Genomic DNA, 18,360 nt, shown 5'->3' on the forward strand with positions numbered 1-18,360 from the left:
GTTCCTCATCTCCCATGTCCTGTGTGGGCCGGAGAGGGTTGGCACTCTGTCTCTGAACTGGTTTGGGTGGTGGCATTTGAGCTGGATCTTGGCCCATGTCAGGATAACAGCTGAGCAATATTCCACTTGGTGCCAGGGCCTGGGGTAGGCATCCTCTTCCTCCCCCGTTCCTCTCATGGCAGCCCCAGGAGGTAGGGATTGTTCCCGTTTTACAGGTGACGAAGCAGCTTGCCCCAGACATGCTCTGAGGTTTGCTTGTTTTTACAAATCCTATCACAAAGAATTTTATTCTACTACATCATACATTCCCTTTTAAAGTACTTAGACTAGGGACGCCTGGGTGGCTCAGAGGTTGAGCGTCTGCCTATGGCTCAGGGCGTGATCCCAGAGTCCCGGGATCGAGTCCTACATCGGGGTCCCCACATGGAGCCTGCTTCTCCCTCTGCCTGTGTCTCTGCCTCTCTCTCTCTCTGTGTCTCTCATGAATAAGTAAATAAAATCTTAAAAAAAATAAAGTACTTAGACTAGCTGAATATTGCCCTTTATGTAAGCGTCACTCAGGCTGGTGATGGTGGTTGAGGCCCGGAAGCACCCTCCACCCCTGATATTCTTTGCTGGTCCTTCTGGTTGGTGTCATGCCTACCTGCCACTGGGCCTTTGCAGACACAACAGGATAAAAACTCCCTCTGTTTGTGTTGAGTGCTGTGGACTGAGTCTCTGCAAGCTGGTGGTTGTCTGTCTAGGCTGAGCGAAGGACTGCTGTTGCCGCCGGCCCCTCCTCATCAGGGCCCCAGCCATCCCTGTGTGCGAGCCAGTGTGGCTAGCCGCTGTCTGGTGAGCATGCTCACTCCCACTGCTGTGCCTCTTGCTGAGGACTAGTGCTGTCCTCCTGTGGAGGATACTGAGCCCAGTGGGGTTAAGGCCCCAGTGTGTGGGGCCAGCATTCCAGCCCAGGCAGCCCAGGCACTGTCACCTCCACTTGGAGGTGGAGCCAGTGAGTGGTGGGGCTGGGGCAGCCTGGGATTGGCTGATGCTGATATCCACCTAGACTTCCCATTCACCCACTGCCTCTCCTCAGTGGGTAAGGAGGTGGCACAGTGACCCAGCCCCCTGATGAGACCAGATCACCAGAACAATCCAGGGAGTGCCCAGGGGGAGGGGTGTGGAGTGTCTGCACATGACAGGGCAGGCATCAGATGTCAAGAACTTCCTGGGGCAGCGGGTGGAGGTGAGCATGGTGTGTGGTGCCCATGTGCCTCCCCCCTCTTTTCTGACTTGAGACAACAGACACAGGTGTGGAAAGTCACCATTTCCCTCTGATGTGAAAAATCTCCGCCCACATCCCCCGGCGGATGCCTCATTCCTAGCAGGTGCACGTGTGACGATGCTGAGATAGGAGAGGGAGCTGAGGCCGGCTCCCTGTCCCTGATGGCACCAGCTCCACCATGGCTCCCTGGCCACGCTTCAACAGCGTCAAAGGTGGCTTTGTAGAGCCCAGATGTGATCAGCTCACTGTCTTCCTCACCATCCTCATTAGAGTCACTCTCTGGTTCCCCATCATCCAGGATTAGAATCCTGAGTCAGTACACCATTCAGAACTAATAGGCTGATGTCATCAGGAACGGTGGAGTAAAGACATCTGAAAATCCTCAACTCCATAGAAACAATGACAATACTGACAAAAACTGAGTCAACATTGTCAGAACACTGGAAATTAAGCAAAGCCTTGCAAGAATCCAAGAGTGTTTATTTATGAAAAACAGCTGGATCTTGGTAAAAAACAGCAAGCTTTGTAGAGTTCTAAATTACCCTGTTTCACTGTCTTTAGCTCCATGATAGCGTTGAAAACCAGCAGCTGCTATTACAGTGAAAACCTGTCCACTGACAGCCACCTGAGGGGACAGAATGGGGTCAGGACTTTGAAAAACTCTCAGAGAACTGTCATCATTTGACTGCCTGGGAATTCCCTGGGAAACCTTGCTCACAGGCTTGTCTTTATTTGACCTGACTCAACACTCAGTTGGAACAGCTTTTGCCCTGGGACATTTGTTAAGAACAATCAGTGGCAAGTGTTTAACATCATAGCTGTCAGAGGCAATGGTAACAGCTGAGGCAAGCAGTAGGGCACTAAAAACTTAAAACTAGGGAGTGAGATGTCTGTCAGGTGCTTTGAAAGGCTCTGGGAATGTTTCTGGGAATCAGAAGATCCTGCACACAGGTCGGGTGACGTGCATGTTCAGAAAAGACCATGATGACCCTGGGCTGTCCTTAGGTCTTGAGGCTGACCTTGAGGATGTGTGCAAGCAGGAAGAGCAGACCGAGACAGTTGGAATCTGCCTGGCTGAGTGTCCATCATCAAAGACTGAGAGACTTACTGGCTTGAGGAATGGGAGGAAATTTCTGTCTGGTCATTAGCTGACCACTAGCTTAACCAACCACAGACTTTAATGGCCCCATATGAGAGGGGAAACAGACTTTACAGAGTTTGTCAGAAAAGTCACTGAACAAATAACAACACAAACAGCAACAAGAACAACTTCAATCCTGGGGTGGGGGTGGGGTTCTGATTTTCAGAGTTGCCACAGTGTATTATCTGATTTCCTGTGAAAATATATGCAGCGTGCAAGAAAGCGTGAATGTATAGCTCACATGGGAATGAAAATGCAGTCCCAGAGGGAGCCCACACGTTGGACTTCTAGACAAAACTTTAAGTCACATACATACATTTTTAAAGATTTTATTTATTTATTTGAGAGAGAGAAACAGAGAGAACATGAGCAGCGGGAGGGGCAGAAGGAGAGAGAGAAGCAGACTCCCTGCTGAGCAGGGAGCCCGACCCAGGGCACAGGGCTCCATCCCACGATCTTGGGATCATGATCTGAGTCGAAGGTAGATGCTTGACCCCCTGAGTCCCCCAGGCGCCCCTAAATCACCTATTTGAAATACTCTCAAAGAACAAATTGTGTCTAAATAAAGGAGAGCATGAGAAAGACTTCTCGTCAAGTAGACCATACCAATAAAAAGGTCGAGATTATAAAAAACCAACCAAACAGAAATTCCAGCTTTGAAAAATACAGTGACCAAAATAAAAAGTTCACTAGAGGGTTGGGGTGGGGGTTCCACATTGAGCAGATCTGAGCAGGTTGTGGAAAGACTCGGGGAACTTGAAGACAGCCACGTGAGATCATGGAGCCTGATGGATGGAGAGAGAACAGAGGCTGGGGGTCTCGAGGGACGCCGGCTGCTGCGACAGCACCCCCAGGATGAGTCTCAGAGGAGAGGAAAGGAGGAGAGGGAGAGAGTCTTTGAAAAAGTAGGACTCAAAAGGTCTGAAATTTCATGGAAAACAGTAACGTACACATTGCAGAAGCCGTGTCAGGACCCGCACGAAGCCCCCCACGTGGTCGTTGAACCCTAAGGGCCAGAGATTAGGAGAGGAGTGGGACAGAAGTGATGGCCAGCAAGACCAGCGTGGGATTTTTCACCGGGGATGGTGGAGGTGGGGGCTGGTGTGATGTGTTCAGGGAGGAACGAAACAGGCAGGAATTCGGTATCCAGCATAAATGACGGTGACAGCAGCTCGGTGCGGCCGTGTGCCTCACACTGTGGCGTCCGGGGAGGAGGCTGTGCAGGTGGCGGGCGCCGTTGTTTAGACCCGCCCCGTTCCGTAGTAAGCGGACGCTCACGTGGCAGGCTTCCGTCCCGCGAGGTGAGGCCCTGTCCCGCTGCAGGACCGAGGTGGCCCGTCCACGAGGCGCGGGGGTCCGCAGCGGGGCTCCAGGGCTGTCCCTCTGTCACCTGTCAGCCTGCTGGGGCCGCAAGAGCTGAGGAGGGCCATCTGGGGCTGGGGGCAGGTCTGGTGGCTGTGGAGCTGTGCCCTGCCCGTGTCCTGGGGGGTCAGCAGGAGCTCTGACGCCCCCCGTGGTGGCGAGGGCCACCCCTGCTTCCCCAGCCGCTGCTGCTGCCACCTGTCAAACAGGATAGACCCTTCCCTCCCTGGCTGGCCCGCGGAATAACCAGGGAGGTTTATTTTGGGGTGCTCACAAGGCCGCTCTGGGAACCGCATACCTGTGGAGGAGGCAGCCTGGTGCGTTTCTCTTGCAGCATCCTCTTCGCGGACATCGTGGGCTTCACGGGCTTGGCGTCACAGTGCACCGCGCAGGAGTTGGTCAAGCTCCTCAACGAGCTCTTCAGCAAGTTTGACGTACAGCCCCGTCGCCCGGCCCAGCCAGCCTGCCTCTGGACGCAGAGGGGTCCTGGGCAGATGGCTGGGGGGAGGGAGTTCGCAGACTGAGAACTCTTCACCCAGGGAAAGAACTTGGTAGAAAGAGTGGACGGATGTCCCTGTGATGAAGGAGGGGGAGGAGCGGTCCCCGGGCCAGCGTGCCTTGTACAGTGGAGTCCTGAGGATGTCCCACGTGCGTGCAGGGCTGGGGGAGGGTATCCTGTGGGCTGCAGAGCGCTGGGCGCCAGCATTCGCCCTTGACCCGCAGTTGGAGTGGGTGGCTGTCACACGGGCTGTGCCTGGCTGTAGTTTTGGGACCGAGTCAGGAGGAGAGCACTGGGCCGCGGGGGCGGCGGCATGCGGCCCTTGGACACTGCCCCCCGCCCTCCACCCAGAGTGTCCTGGAGGCTGGTTGGGATCTTGAGATGCCCAGTTGGGAGTTCACCGCTTGGTCCGACTGGGCTGGTGCTGGAGGCCTTTCTCCTGGGGCACCCGCTGGTGTCCCGGGCCGGGGCTCTGCGGGACCCGTGTGGGGAAGGCTGCTGGGTCTTTCCTGAGGATGAAGTAGGGGGGATCGGCTCTCTGTCCGTTGTGGGTGCTGCCGGGCCATAGGTGCCCTGGCAGCCTGGATGCGGGGGTGCTGGCCTTGTGCCCTGGGGAGCAGCTGAGGCCGGCCTCCGGGGCCTCCTCCCTACCTGACACCTGTGGTTTTGGGGAAGCATGATGGAGGAGTCAGGCTGACGAGTTCCGTGTGGCGTGTGGGGCTCACGGACACGGCCTCCCATATAAGGGTCAGAACGTGTGTTTTGTCCGAAGCCGGGGTGCCTGGTGGCCCGGGGCTTTCTGGGTGCTGCTCTGAGCTTTCCGGGGCCTGCGCCTTTCCCCTGCCCCTCTACGAGGAAGCTTCTGGATGAGGATTCACTGGCCCCCGGGGCTCTCTGAGGACAGGCTGCTGATGTGAGGGGTGTGCCCTCCCCCCACTGTCCGGATCTGTCTTTCCTGGTCCCGGAGGGGACGTGTTCCCTCAGTGACTCAGTGGTCAGCAGTGCCACCAGCCTACCGCCAACCCCCGCCCCTGCTTGGGTCGCTTACAACAGCCCCCGCCCCCCGGGTGACAGGAGTCTGTAGAGTCTTAGCTTGTCCTTCCGCGGGTACACGGTTGGCAGATGTCTTCTCCATGGCTTCAGCCAGTTTACTTACGTGGCGTGTGACTCTGCGTGCAGCCCACTTCTCAGTGTCCTCTCGTGTGGACCGTGGCAACCTCAGAGTGAGGGCGGGGTGTGCTGGCTGGCCCACTTCTGCTCGGGGTGGGGGCGACAGATGTGGGCCTCCCCTGACCGCAGGGTGGAGGGCAGAGAGGCTGTCCCCGGGATGCATGGTCTGGGTCTTGTTCTCGGCATGAAATGTGTGGTGCGGGGGCTCGCTGTCCTGTCCCCTTCTTTCTTCATCAGCTCAGGATACATCGGGCTCACCTGGGCCCAGGCGGGGCCTCCCGGGCTTGCACCCCAGCTGCGATGTCACCATCCCTTTCCATCGGCACCCCACTCGGGGCTCACGTGGTGGACATCTGCTGGGCCTGCTCTGGGGACAGGACATGTTCCAAACACCTCTCAAGTCATCAGATTTGCCTTCCTGTTTTTGTTCATTGAATTTATTCCTGGGTATTTTATTCCCTTTGATGCAGTTGTAAATACAGTTATTTTCTCCGCTTTTCTGAGCATTCATTGTTTGTGTGCAGAAACACCACAGATTTCTGCGTGTTAATTTCACATCCTGAATTTGCTGAATTCAGTTATTATTTCTGACAGGTTCTTGGTGGCATCTTTAGGGTTTTCTGTAGATATTAAGCCATTTGCAGAGAGAGATAGTGTGTGATTTTCTTTCCGTGCCTGGTTGCTGAGGCTGGCACTTATGCTGTTGGATGGGAGTGGCCTCCCTGTCCACTCCTGACCCTGCAGGGGAAGCTTTCCTGTTCTCACTGTCGGGGCCAATGTGTGCCGTGGGCTTGGCATCCCTGGCCCTCACTGTGTCGAGAAACGTGCCCTCTGCACCTGCCGTGTGGGGAGTTTTTATCCCGAAGGGATGTTGCGTCCTGTCAAATGCTTGTTGTGCATCTGCTGAGACGCTCATGTATTTCTACCCTTTCTTCGGTTAAAGCGATGCATCACATCAATCGATTTGTGGATATCGAACCACCCTAGCATCCTGGGAACAAATCCCACTTGGTTGTGGTGTCCAATCCCTTTAATGTACTGTTGGAAGTGGCTTGCTCATGTTTGTTTGGGGGGATTTCTGCATCTGTGATCATTGGGGGTATTGGTATTAGTAAAAGATCCTCGTCTTTTCTGGTCAGGTCCAGTGGTTTTAGGTTCAGGGTAATGCTAGCCCCATAGAGTGAATTTGGGAGCTTTCTTAGAGCTTAAGAAGTATTGGTGATCTTCAAACGTTTGGCAGAGGTCACTAGTGAAGCCATCCGGTCCTGGGCTTTTCTGTGTCGGGGGCTTTTGATCACTACTTCAGTCTCTGTACTAGAAATGTCTGCAGATTTTCTGTTTCTTTATGATTCGGTCTTGGTAGGTTGAGTGTTCATAGGGATTTATTCATTTCTTCTAGGTTCTCAGGTTTGCTGGTGTATAAGATGTGTCCCTTTTTATTCACTACTTGGCTCTTTCATGAGGACACGTGATTGTGTCGGCTGCAGTGGGACATGGTGGGACATGTCCATGTAGCTGTGTGTGTGGGGGGGGGGCATGCACGTGTGTATGGATATCTGCGAGTGCATTGCACACATGCATGAGACCGTGTGCGTATGCAGTTGTGCACATACACATGTGCATATGGACACGCTTGTTCACGTATATGTGTGCAGGCGTCCTTGTGTGAGTGTGTGCATGTGGGCTAAAATTTGTTTTAGATGTCTTCCTGTTATGTTTCTGAAGGATGCTGTTCTATGGCTTTCTTTCCTTATGTCGTCTTCATGTGGAATCTTGGTCAGGCTGGTCTCCTGGAAGAGTTTGGGCATGTTTCCTCCTGTTCCACTTTCTGGAGATTTTCTTTCTGAAACTTTTAAACAATTCTTAAGAAAATTTATGTATTTGAGAGAGAGAGAGAGAGAGAGAGAGAGAGAAAGAGAGACAGAGCGTGAGAGAGCACAAGTAGGCTGGAAAAGGAGAAGCATGCTCCCCACTGAGTGGGGAACCCAACTGGGGGCTCCCTCCCAGCACCCTGAGATCACGACCTGAGTGGAAGGCAGACGCTTAACAGACTGAGCTGCCCAGGCGCCCCTGGAAGTTTTTATGTACAGGTTCAGTTTTTAAAAATAGGGCTATTATATATATGTCTATAAAATCAGGGCTTTTAAAAAAAAGATTATATTCATTCATGAGAGACACAGAGAGAGAGAGAGAGAGGCAGAGACACAGGCAGAGGGAGAAGCAGGCTCCCTGCAGGGAGCCCAACGCGGGATTTGATCCCGGGCCTCCAGGATCATGGCCTGGGCCAAAGGCAGGTGCGAAACTGCTGAGCCACCGAGGGTTCTCTAGAATCGTTTTTTTTTATATGTATGTGATATATCCATATACGATATGCATATGTACATATATCAGAGTGAGCTTTGTGTTTCTTAGTCTTTCAAGGAATCTGTCCATGTGAGCTAAGTCACCGAGATTGTTAGAATAAAGGGGTTTATGGTATTACCCTGTTAGCTTTCTAATATTTGCAGAAGCAGCCATGACATCACCTCCTCCTTTTCTGACTGTGATAATTTGTGTCTTCCCTCTCTCCCCCATCATTCTGGCTGCACGTTTATCAATGTTATCAATTTTTGTAAGGAGTTTGCTTTTGGTTTCATTGATTTCTCTGTTTTACTGTTTTTCTCTGATTTTTTATTATTGTGATTCTTGTGGTTTCCTTGTGCTTCTTTTACTCTTGTTTTTGTAGTTTGGGAAGATGGAAGCTGAGACTGCTGATTGGGATCTTTTCCCTCCTAATGTGAAGCATTGGTGCCGCAGACCAGGCGGGTGTCTGGCTAAGGTGGCATCCCCGCATTGCTGCGACACTGTGTCCTCGTTTCCCCTCGGTTCAAGATGCTTTCTAATTTCTGATTTTGACTTCACATTTAATTCTGTTGTGGTCAGAGAACACATTTTATCAAAAATTTGAGTCCTCTTAAGTACACGGTTCAGCACACGGTCTCCTCAGGACCTGAGCAACAAGATGCACTGTGCTTCCGTGCCATCCTTGTGTTCTGGGGTGTTGTGTACACACACTGAGGCTGGCTGGGGACGGGCTGCTCACGTTCTTACTCTGCGTCATTACTTATGTCTGGCTCCTGGGTTTCTCGGTTCCTGATCGAGGGGTATTGAGTCTGCGACATACTTAGAGATCTGTCTGCTCCCTGTGTTCTCAAGCTCTGCTACTTGATTTATAACATTTAGGGTTCTTAGGTCCTCTTGATGAATTAACTTTTTTAAGATGTTATTGATTCATGAGAGACACAGAGAGAGAGGCAGAGACACAGGCAGAGGGAGAAGCAGGCTCCATGCAGGGAGCCGGACGTGGGACTCGATCCCGGGACCACGGGATCACACCCTGGGCCGAAGGCAGGCACTCAACCACTGAGCCACCCAGCAGTCCCATTCTGTTTTTTTAGAGACAGAGCCTGTGTGTGCGTGTGAGCCCGGAGAGGAGCAGAGGGAGAGCTAAAACCAAGAGTCAGATGCTCAACCTACTGAGCCACCCATGCTCCTCTAATTAGCTCTATTTTCATGAAGAAATGCCCCTCGTTCCCTGGAGACCTAACGTCCTGCGTGAGCATAGCCGTTCCAGCTTTCCTTTGATTATTGCTGGGAAGCATGTCTTTTCCATCCCCCTTTCTTTTCCCCCAAGGGGTTCATGTCTTTTTCTCTAACGGGCTGGGTTTGTCTTTTCTCCCTTGAATCTGACTGTCTGCGTTTGCTGTTCTTTGCCGTCGGCCTGGGTTTGGTTTGTCCCATCTGTTCTGTGTCGTGGTTTTACTTTTCCTGCCATTCTGTGGGTGTAGGGGGTGCGTTCTGTGACTCTGTCCTCGCACCTCTGCTGGCTCATGAGTGTGCACCGTTGGCTCTGGCACTGGGCTGGCTGCTCCGGGGTCTGCGGCAGGTTCCTGGATGTCATCTGAGGATCTCGCGGACGCGGCTCCTCACGCGCCTCCCTTCCTGGCCTGTGTGAGGTTGCTGCTGTGCGTGTTCCACTTGTTGTTATAAACTCTATTCTGCATTGTTGCCATTTATGTTTGGGCAAACGAGCTGTTCCCTTTAGAAGAGAGAAGGTGGGGTGCAGCCTGTGCGGGTCGCCAGCGGGTCTGCGGTGGGTGCTCTGCAGGGAGGAGGGCAGCCAGCCGGCGAGGAACCCGCTCCGTCTCTGTGTTTCTGAGAAGGGTCTTCATTTTGCCTTTATCTTTGGAAATTCTTTTCACCCATTCCTTACAGGCCTGTGAGTCACTGGGTCGTGCTGTCCAAGGACGCCGCTCTGGTCCTCCGTACGCAACGGGGAAGATGTCTGTTTCCTCTGACTGCTTTTAAGATTTTCTCTTCATCGCCGGCTTCAAGCAGTTCGACTCTGATGTGCCTCCATGAGGTTTTCCTCATGGATTTTGGGCTTCCTGCATCGGTGGGTTTATGGTTTGATCATCTGGGGGAGAAAGCCCTCGAATGCTCCTCACACATCCCCCCTTCTTTCAGGGACCCCGGTTTACCAGTGTGTGGATCTTGATGTCCCACAGCTCACTGATGATCCTTTTTCATTTTGGCCTCTTTTTCCGTTTCTTTCATTCCGGATGGTTTGTGCTGCTGAGCTGTCCAGGTGACTGGCGAGGTGTGACCTGCTGTCCATCTGTCCGCCCATCTGTCCAGCACCGCGTCGTCTCAGAGATTATGTTTCCATCTCTGGAACTTCAGCATGAACCCCCACACACTGCCAGCCGCCCTGTCAAGGTCATCGCCGGGCAGCTGAGGATGACGACCCTCTGTTCTTTAGTGCTCTGAGGGTGTTGGGTGTGTTTAAAACCTACGTCCCATCCGCTTGAGCCCAGCTCCGAGGAGACGCGTCTGTGTGCAGGACGCGGGAGCCCCGTGAGTGCGCCTGCACATGGTCACCCACACACACCCCGCCTTAGCAGGGTCCCTGTGGCAGTGAGACCCGAGGGTGAGCGTGTTGGCTTGGTCTCCACGGTCTCTGGAGGTTTATTGACCCTTGTGCCCGGCAGACCGAGATGGACACAGTATTTATTGCTTGAGCCATGTTAGGTTTACATCTGCTCTGACCACAGGGCTCTTCTCTGGATGTGGGGAGAGCAGCCCCGCTGGGAGAAGCAGACCATGTTCCACACGCATGCGGGCTCCGTGGGGAGGCCCAAACTCTGCCTGTGCCGGCTGCGGCGGCAGCTGGGTCGGGTCGGGTCGGGTCGAGCATCCAGGCCCAGCTCCTCCTGCCGCCATGCCCTGAGGCCTTCGGGTCACGCTCTGGGTCAGGGGCCGGGCAAGCTCCGGCCATGGCCCCGCAGACCTGCCACAGAAGGCCCGCCCCCAGCAATAAACCTAACCAAAGAGGTAGAAGGTCTATACTCCTAAAGCTATAGAACGCTCAGGTAAGAAATTGAAGCGAACACCAAAGAATGGAAAAGATTCCATGCTCATGGATTTGAAGAACACATACGGTTAAAATATCTATACTACCCAAAGCAATCCACACATGTCATGTAATTCGGATCAAAATGCCACCAGCCCTTTTCACAGAGCTAGAACAAACAATCCCCAAATTTGTATGGAACCACAAAAAAGCCCAAATAGCTAAAGCAATCTTGAAAAAGAAAGCAAAGTGGGAGGCATCACGATTCTGGACTTCAAGCTGTATTACAAAGCTGTGATCCACACACTATGGTACTGGCACAAAAACAGACACACAGATCAGCGGAACAGAATTGAGAGCCCAGAAATGGATCCTCAACTCTATGGTCAACTAATCTTAACAAAGCAAGAGACAATATCCGATGGAAAAAAAAAGACTGCCTCTTCAACAAATGGTGTAAGGAAAACTGGACAGCCACATGCAGAAGAATGAAACTGGACCACTTTCTTACATACTACAGACAAATTAATTTATTCAAAAGAAATTCGAAACCGTAAAAATCCCAGAAGACACACAGAGTAACCTCCCTGATATTGGCCATAGTAATTTCTTCCTAGACATGTCTCCAGAGGAAAGGGAAACAAAGCTGAAAGTGAACTATTGGGATTTCATCAAGATAAAAATCTTCCGCACAATGAAGGAAACAATCAATGAAACGAAAAGGCAGCCTACAGAATGGGACAAGAGGATTACAAATGACATACCTGATAAAGGGTTAGGATCCAAAATCTATAGAGAACTTATCAAACTCAACACCCAAAAACACAAATAATCCAGCTAGGAAATAGGCAGAAGACACGAATAGACATTTTTCCAAATAAGCCACACAGATGGCCAACAGACACATGACAAGATATTCAACATCACTCATCATCAGGGAAATACAAATCAAACCATGATGAGACATCATCTCACACCTGTCAGAATGGCCAAAATTAACAACACAAGAAGCACCAAGTGTCGGTGAGTAGGTAAAGAAAGGAGAACCCTCTTTCATTGCTGGTGCGAATGAAAACTGGTACAGCCACTCTGGAAAACAGTATGGAGTTTCCACAAAGAGTTAAAATAGAACTACCCTAAGATCCAGCAAATGCACTACTAGGTATTTACCCAAAAGATACAAAAATACTGATTCGAAGGGGTATATGCCCCCTGATGTTTATAGCAGCATCATCAACAATAGCCAAACTACCAAGAGAGCCTAAAAATTTATCAATGTGCAAGGATAAAGATGTGTTCTCACCCCAGTGAGAATGGTGAAAATTAACAAGACAGGAAACAACACACGTTGGAGAGGATGTGGAGAAAGGGGGACCCTCCTGCACTGTTGGTGGGAACGTGAACTGGTGCAGCCACTCTGGAAAACTGTGTGGAGGCTCCCCAAGCAGTTAAAAATACAGCTACCCTACGGCCCAGCAAGGGCACTGCTGGGGATTTACCCCAAATATACAGATGTGGTGAAACGCCGGGACACCTGCACCCCAATGTTTATAGCAGCAATGTCCACAATAGCCACACTGTGGAAGGAGCCGAGATGTTCTTCAACAGATGAATGGATAAAGAATGTATATGTATACAATGGAATATTACTCTGCCATCAGAAAGGACAAATACAAAGAAAAAAAAAGGACAAATACCCACCATTTTCTTCGATGTGGATGGAACTGGAAGGTATTTTTTTCCTTTATTTTTTTATTATTTATTAAATAAATTAATTTTTATTGGTGTTCAGTTTACCAATATACAGAATAACACCCAGTGCTCATCCCGTCAAGTGTCCCCCTCAGTGCCCGTCACACATTCACCCCACCCCACGCACTCCTCCCCTTCCACCACCCCTAGTTCGTTCCCCGAGTTAGGAGTCTTTATGTTCTGTCTTCCTTCCTGATATTTCCCACACATTTCTTCTCCCTTTCTTTATATTCCCTTTCACTATTATTTATATTCCCCAAATGAATGAGGACATACACGGTTTGTCCTTCTCCGATTGACTTACTGCACTCAGCATAATACCCTCCAGGAACTGGAGGGTATTATGATGAGTGAAAAAGTCAACTGCAGAAAGACAATCATCATATGGTTTCACTCATATGTGGAATATAAGAAATAGTGAAAGGGATTATAAGGAAAAGGAGGGGAACTGAGGGAGAAAAATTAGAGAGGGAGACAAACCGTGAGAGATTCCTAACTCTGGGAAACAAAGAGTTGCAGAAGGGGAGGTGGGTGGGGGGATGGGGTAACTGGGTGACTGAGGAGGGCACTTGGTTGGACAACCACTGGATGTTATACCATATGGTGGAAAATCGAATTTTAATAAAAACAAACGTAAAAACAAAAACAAAAAAGATGTGGTCTATATATACAATGGAATACCACTTGGCCATCAAAAAAGAATGAAATCTTGCCATTTGCAACATCCTGGTTGGAGCTAGAGCGTATTATGCTAAGTGAAATAAGTCAGTCAGAGAAAGACAAACACCATATAATTTCACTCATGTATGGAATTTAAGAAATGAAACAGATGAACACAGGGAGAGAAAAGAGAGAGACACAAACCAGGAAACAGATTCTTAGCTACAGAGAACACGCTGACAGTTGCTGAGGCGAGGGGAGAGAGGGAGTGGGTATTAAGGAGGGCACCTGTGATGAGCACTGAGCATTATGTGTAAGTGATGGATCACTAAATACTACCCTTGAAAGTAATAATAGCTATATGTTAGCCATCGAATTTATATAAAAACTTGAAACCTAAAGTAATAATACAACAAAGAATGCAGCTAACAAAAAGAGGAAGGGAAAATAGAGGGAGAGAAAGAGAGACAAATGAATTACTACTATTAATATAGTAATCAATACTCATTATACATGGAACATTAAATGCTGTTATATATTTTAATAGAATAACAAAAAATTTAATCCAAAGCAGGCAGAAAAAGAGGGAAAAAACCACAAAGAACAGATGGGCAGACATGACAAATAGGAGAGAGCAAGATAAAAGATTAAAATCCAATGCATCAATAATCATATTACTTATAAATGGTCTGAACAGCTCAATTTAAAAAGCAGAGATTTATAAGTTGGATAAGAAGGCAAGGCCCAATTGTATATTGGTCCAATTGCGTTTTGCTTATGAGAAACCCACCTTAGGTAAAAATATATAAATAAGTTAAAAGTAAAATGATGAAAAATATATAAAGGGAGCAGGATTACCTATATAATATCATGTAAAGTATACTGCAGAGCCAAGGACATTACCTGGGAAAAGCAGCTCTTTCCATAGTAATAAAGGGGACAAAGGATTCAACTTACCAAGAGGACATCCTCATCCTAAACATTTATTATGCACCTAACAATGAATTGCCAAAATACATGAAGGAAAAATTGGTAGAACCGCACAAAATTCTGCCTACGGGTACAACGGGAGATTTCAACCTCATTCTCTCAAAAATTGGTAGAATATTTGGGCATAAAGTCCATTACGGCATAGAAGACCTATGAGCATCCTCGGCCAGGGTGGCCTCATTGGCATTCATGAAACACACCATCGAAAAAAAAAACCAAATTAAAATATTAAAATAAATTTTAAAAACCCACAGCATCCAACAGCCACAAAATTGGACAGGGATGATAGAATTCTCAAGAATCAGTTCAGCAGCTTAACCGAGCCACCCACGTGCCCCTCTTTCTCAAGAAATCTAAAAGAATTCAAGGTATAATCTCTGACCACAGTATAACTAAGGAGAAGTCAGTAACAGAAAGATCCCTGGGAAATTTTCAACAAAAGAATGTATGTCTTCATAACTCTTGGGAAGAAGAAAGAAGAAAGAAGAAAGAAGAAGAACAATAACAACAGCAACAAAGATCTCTGAGCCAAAGGACAATGAAATGACATTTAATGTCAAAATTTGTGAATTAAGCAGGACTTGGAGGAAAATGTACACTAAAACCCCTGAGTTAGAGAAAGCACAAATCATCCTGAGAAACTAGAGAACATGAGGAAATTAACCCCAAAGTTATCAGAAGAAAATAAAAATCAGAGTAGAATTCAATGAAATTGGAAACTCAAAATAACAGAGAAAGGCAAAAAGACCAAAAGCTATTTCTTGAGATCAATAAAATGTATCAACTTCTAGTCACATTGATTAAAAAAAAAAGAGAGTCTACACAATCCTACATCAGGAGAGAGGAGATGTCACCACAAATCCTACAAATGGTAAAGTGGGTAAGAAGGGAATAGTAAAATCAACGTTCAGGCAATGACATAAATTCCCAAAGCTACCTCAAAAAAGAAAAAAAGAAGGAAAGCCTTATGGCCCTTTATCTTTAGAGAAGCTCATTTTAGTTAAAACCTTCCTACTCTAAAGACAGACATACAAATCCAAGCCGAAGGGCTTCACTTCCCGAAACGTCTGAGGAAGAAATGGTACCAATTCTACGAACTCTTCCAGAAACCCGCAAAGGAAGGAACAGGTCCCCACTGGTGAGGCCTGCTTCGCTCTGACCTCAAAGCCTTGTCTGGCCTAGAAAATGAGAGAACAACCTATATGTTGGCAAACTGAACACCAATAAAAAATAAATTTACAGAAATAAATGAATGAATGAATGAATGAATGAATGAATAAAAGACAATGAGAGAACTACATTATTCATGAGCGCCGACGCAAATCCCCTTACCACGTTTTGGCCAAACGAATCCAACAACGCACAGAACCGTTCCCGCATGACAGGCAGGCCCACGCCGGGCCACCTTCCCTCCGAGTCCCGCCACTACAGCGCCACCACCGATGGGAATCACCCTCCCGAGACAGGCATTCCCTGTGCAGGAACAAGTTGCCCTACTATCATCCAAACTGAGGTCGGCGTCCCGATTGTCTGCGGAATCCAAAGGAAACACGGCTCTGGCACACAGGCATTGCGGTGGCCACAGACGAGGAGGAAGCTCAAGCATGCAGGCTCCTGTGACCACCCGGGGTCCGTAAATAATTAGCCCCCAGGCCTGGCCTGACCGTTCCACAACGGCGTGAGACACCGTGATGTCCGCGTGACAGGCTTAGGGACCCACAGGGCAAGCGGGCAAAGTCGAGAAATGTCCTTGTTTTGCTGGGTTTACAGGAAGGTGAGGTGGCCTTTCCCGGTACACGTCCTTGGGAAAATATGTCAGTGCGTCGCATGTAGGACCCCTTCCCAGTGACACGTGGAGGGTCTCCCTGCCACTGAGCTCCCCGGAAAACTCACCGAGAGGTGGGGGCCCGGGGTGTTGTCAGTGGGGAACCCCAGGGCAGGCCCAAACACTGGGCTTACAACATCTAAAGGGGCACCGAGAAGAGCGCCTGCCAACCCAGACGGGGCACCGCAGCCTCTGCCTGTGGCGCTGGCCGCACGGCAGGTGCCTGGTGAACAAGCCGCATACTTTTTGGGAATGAAGCGTGAAGAGAGCGGTTTTAACCTCAGTGCGGTTACGCAGAAAAGAATAATTAGGCTATGTTGTTCCCCGGCATACGGACGTGTGTGCAGACCCCCTATGTACTGGGGTACGCACACGCGCACGCACACGGGTCTTCCCTCCTCTGTCTACCCGGAGGAACAGGATCACCCTTCATGGTCCCGAACACGCGTCCTGCCCGGACATCCTTAGCCGGGACCTGTCTTTCCCCGGTTAACAAAACCAGAGAACAAGTATCAGACTGGCCTCCTGCGGGTGGAGCGTCCCAAGAGGTGAACAAGGCGGCGTCCGGAGGCCGCCCAGCCGCACTGAGGGCTTATTGCGCGCCAGGCCCGCCGCCAAGCCCGTCCTGGTGGGGAACTAGTCACTGTATCCTCACCCAGGCTGGAAGGTTTTATGTGTCTCACGGACCTGGCCACAGGGCGCCCACACGGCCACCAAACATCACTTCCAGGTGTCCGTGCTGGTCTCTGCAGCCCATGGTCTTCTTCGGCGAGGGCGACCTCACCCCCCAATCCTCTGGGCTCCACCTGTCTGGCATCGAACACTGGCTCTCCCTGCATCCTGGCCTCCAGTGGGCCCCCAGGCTGGACACGGGGCTCCCAGGATGAGGCGACTGCCCCCCTGCTCTGGACACCACTCAGACCCCGGCTCCTCCCCGCTGGGCCATGTACCAGTCGCCCGGGCCCGAGCACCTCACATCGCTGCCCTGCTCCCCACCTGCAGGCTCATGCCCTGGGCAGGGCTGCCATGAAGACCAGACACAAATGCCTCGGATGATAGAGAGCAGCTTCGTAATACATCAGGAGTAGAAAGCTCCCGAGAGCTCGCATCCACCGACTCTGTTCTAGGGCGCGCCCCCTGCCCACTTCTAGCCGGGGAAGCTAAGGGAGGCCTCCACCCAGGGTCCAGACGTCTGCAAGTGGCACAGGTGGACTTGTCCAGCAGGCCGGAAGGCCTCCCCATCCAGAGACGAGGGACACAGCAGGGGACGAGGGGGGCACCTCGCGCATGCCCGGCTGTCCCAGACGTGTCCGGTGTGCTGGTCACCTGGCAGGTGCACAGCCCACGATTCCGGTAGTCATCCCCTCCCTCCCCGGGCTCGGGGCCGACAGCTCCCATACCTGCACCCGCACACCTACTAACATGGGTGGGCTGTGCAAGAGTAGCTTTTTCTGTACACTCCCATGACCCTGGGGAGACCCACTGTCCCGTGCAGCACAGCAAAGGCTGAGCCACTCTGCGTGGCAGCCCTACTGCCGGACGCCTCTGGGGATGGGGAGCTCACTGCTCAGGATGCCACCAAACTCCTCTGCCTGTCAGGTGGGGCTCATGCGGCTGTGCTCAGCTTCCCCTGGTCCCCGTCCTGCCCCAGCACTAGCCCCTCCACCCGCACGGCCCCTCCCCAGGGGCTCCTTTGCCGCACCCCAGCCTCCGTGGAGCATACAGAGCGCTTCTTGCCTGTGCCATCCAGAGCTAGTCCAGCCGCAGGACGTCCACCTGCCGGGCGTGCAGGGCCAGCGTGCACGAGAACAGCAGGATAACCATGATGGGCTCGAAGCTGAGCCCGGACACTGCGTTGCCCCTGGGGGAGGTGGGGGGGGGTGAGGAGGTAAACCTCTTCAGTACGGAGGGCCCAAGACCCATCCACGTGCCCCCAGGGCAGGCCAGTCAGCAGCACCTGCCACCGGCCCGACTGCAGCACCTCCCGCCTGAACCGAGGCCTCACTGACCCTGGGCCCAAATGGACACACGGAGAAGCCGCGGAAGCAGACAGCGCCTGACGTGTGTATCCGGGGGGCCCGGCAGCAGCGCACCTACCCCGAGGCCCGGGTGTAGCCGCTGAGCTCCAGGACCAGGATGTAGGACGTGGTGAGCATGAGGAGCGGGATCATTTTGGGCAGGGAGGACACTCACAGGAAGATGGCCAGTAGGAGCGTGCCCACCAGGCCGCAGAGCAGGGCGCGGGGTACAGACTCGCAGGGTGCAGTGGGCAGCAGTGTGCTCTGGCCGCCGGGTGTCAGGA

At 51.2% G+C, this 18,360-nt stretch overlaps 1 protein-coding gene across 1 annotated transcript in view; it reads right to left on the reverse strand.

Moving 5' to 3' along the window:
* Nucleotides 1–18,360, reverse strand: part of LOC112912696 (uncharacterized) — a 260,106-nt gene that overhangs the window by 25,179 nt on the left and 216,567 nt on the right. The window contains exon 8 of the mRNA XM_072762683.1: nt 1,810–1,892. The gene's annotated coding sequence lies outside the window, so the exon portion shown is untranslated. The remainder of the gene's footprint in view (nt 1–1,809; nt 1,893–18,360) is intronic.

This window comes from Vulpes vulpes, chromosome 7 (assembly GCF_048418805.1).
Source record: "Vulpes vulpes isolate BD-2025 chromosome 7, VulVul3, whole genome shotgun sequence".
Lineage (NCBI taxonomy): Eukaryota > Metazoa > Chordata > Mammalia > Carnivora > Canidae > Vulpes > Vulpes vulpes.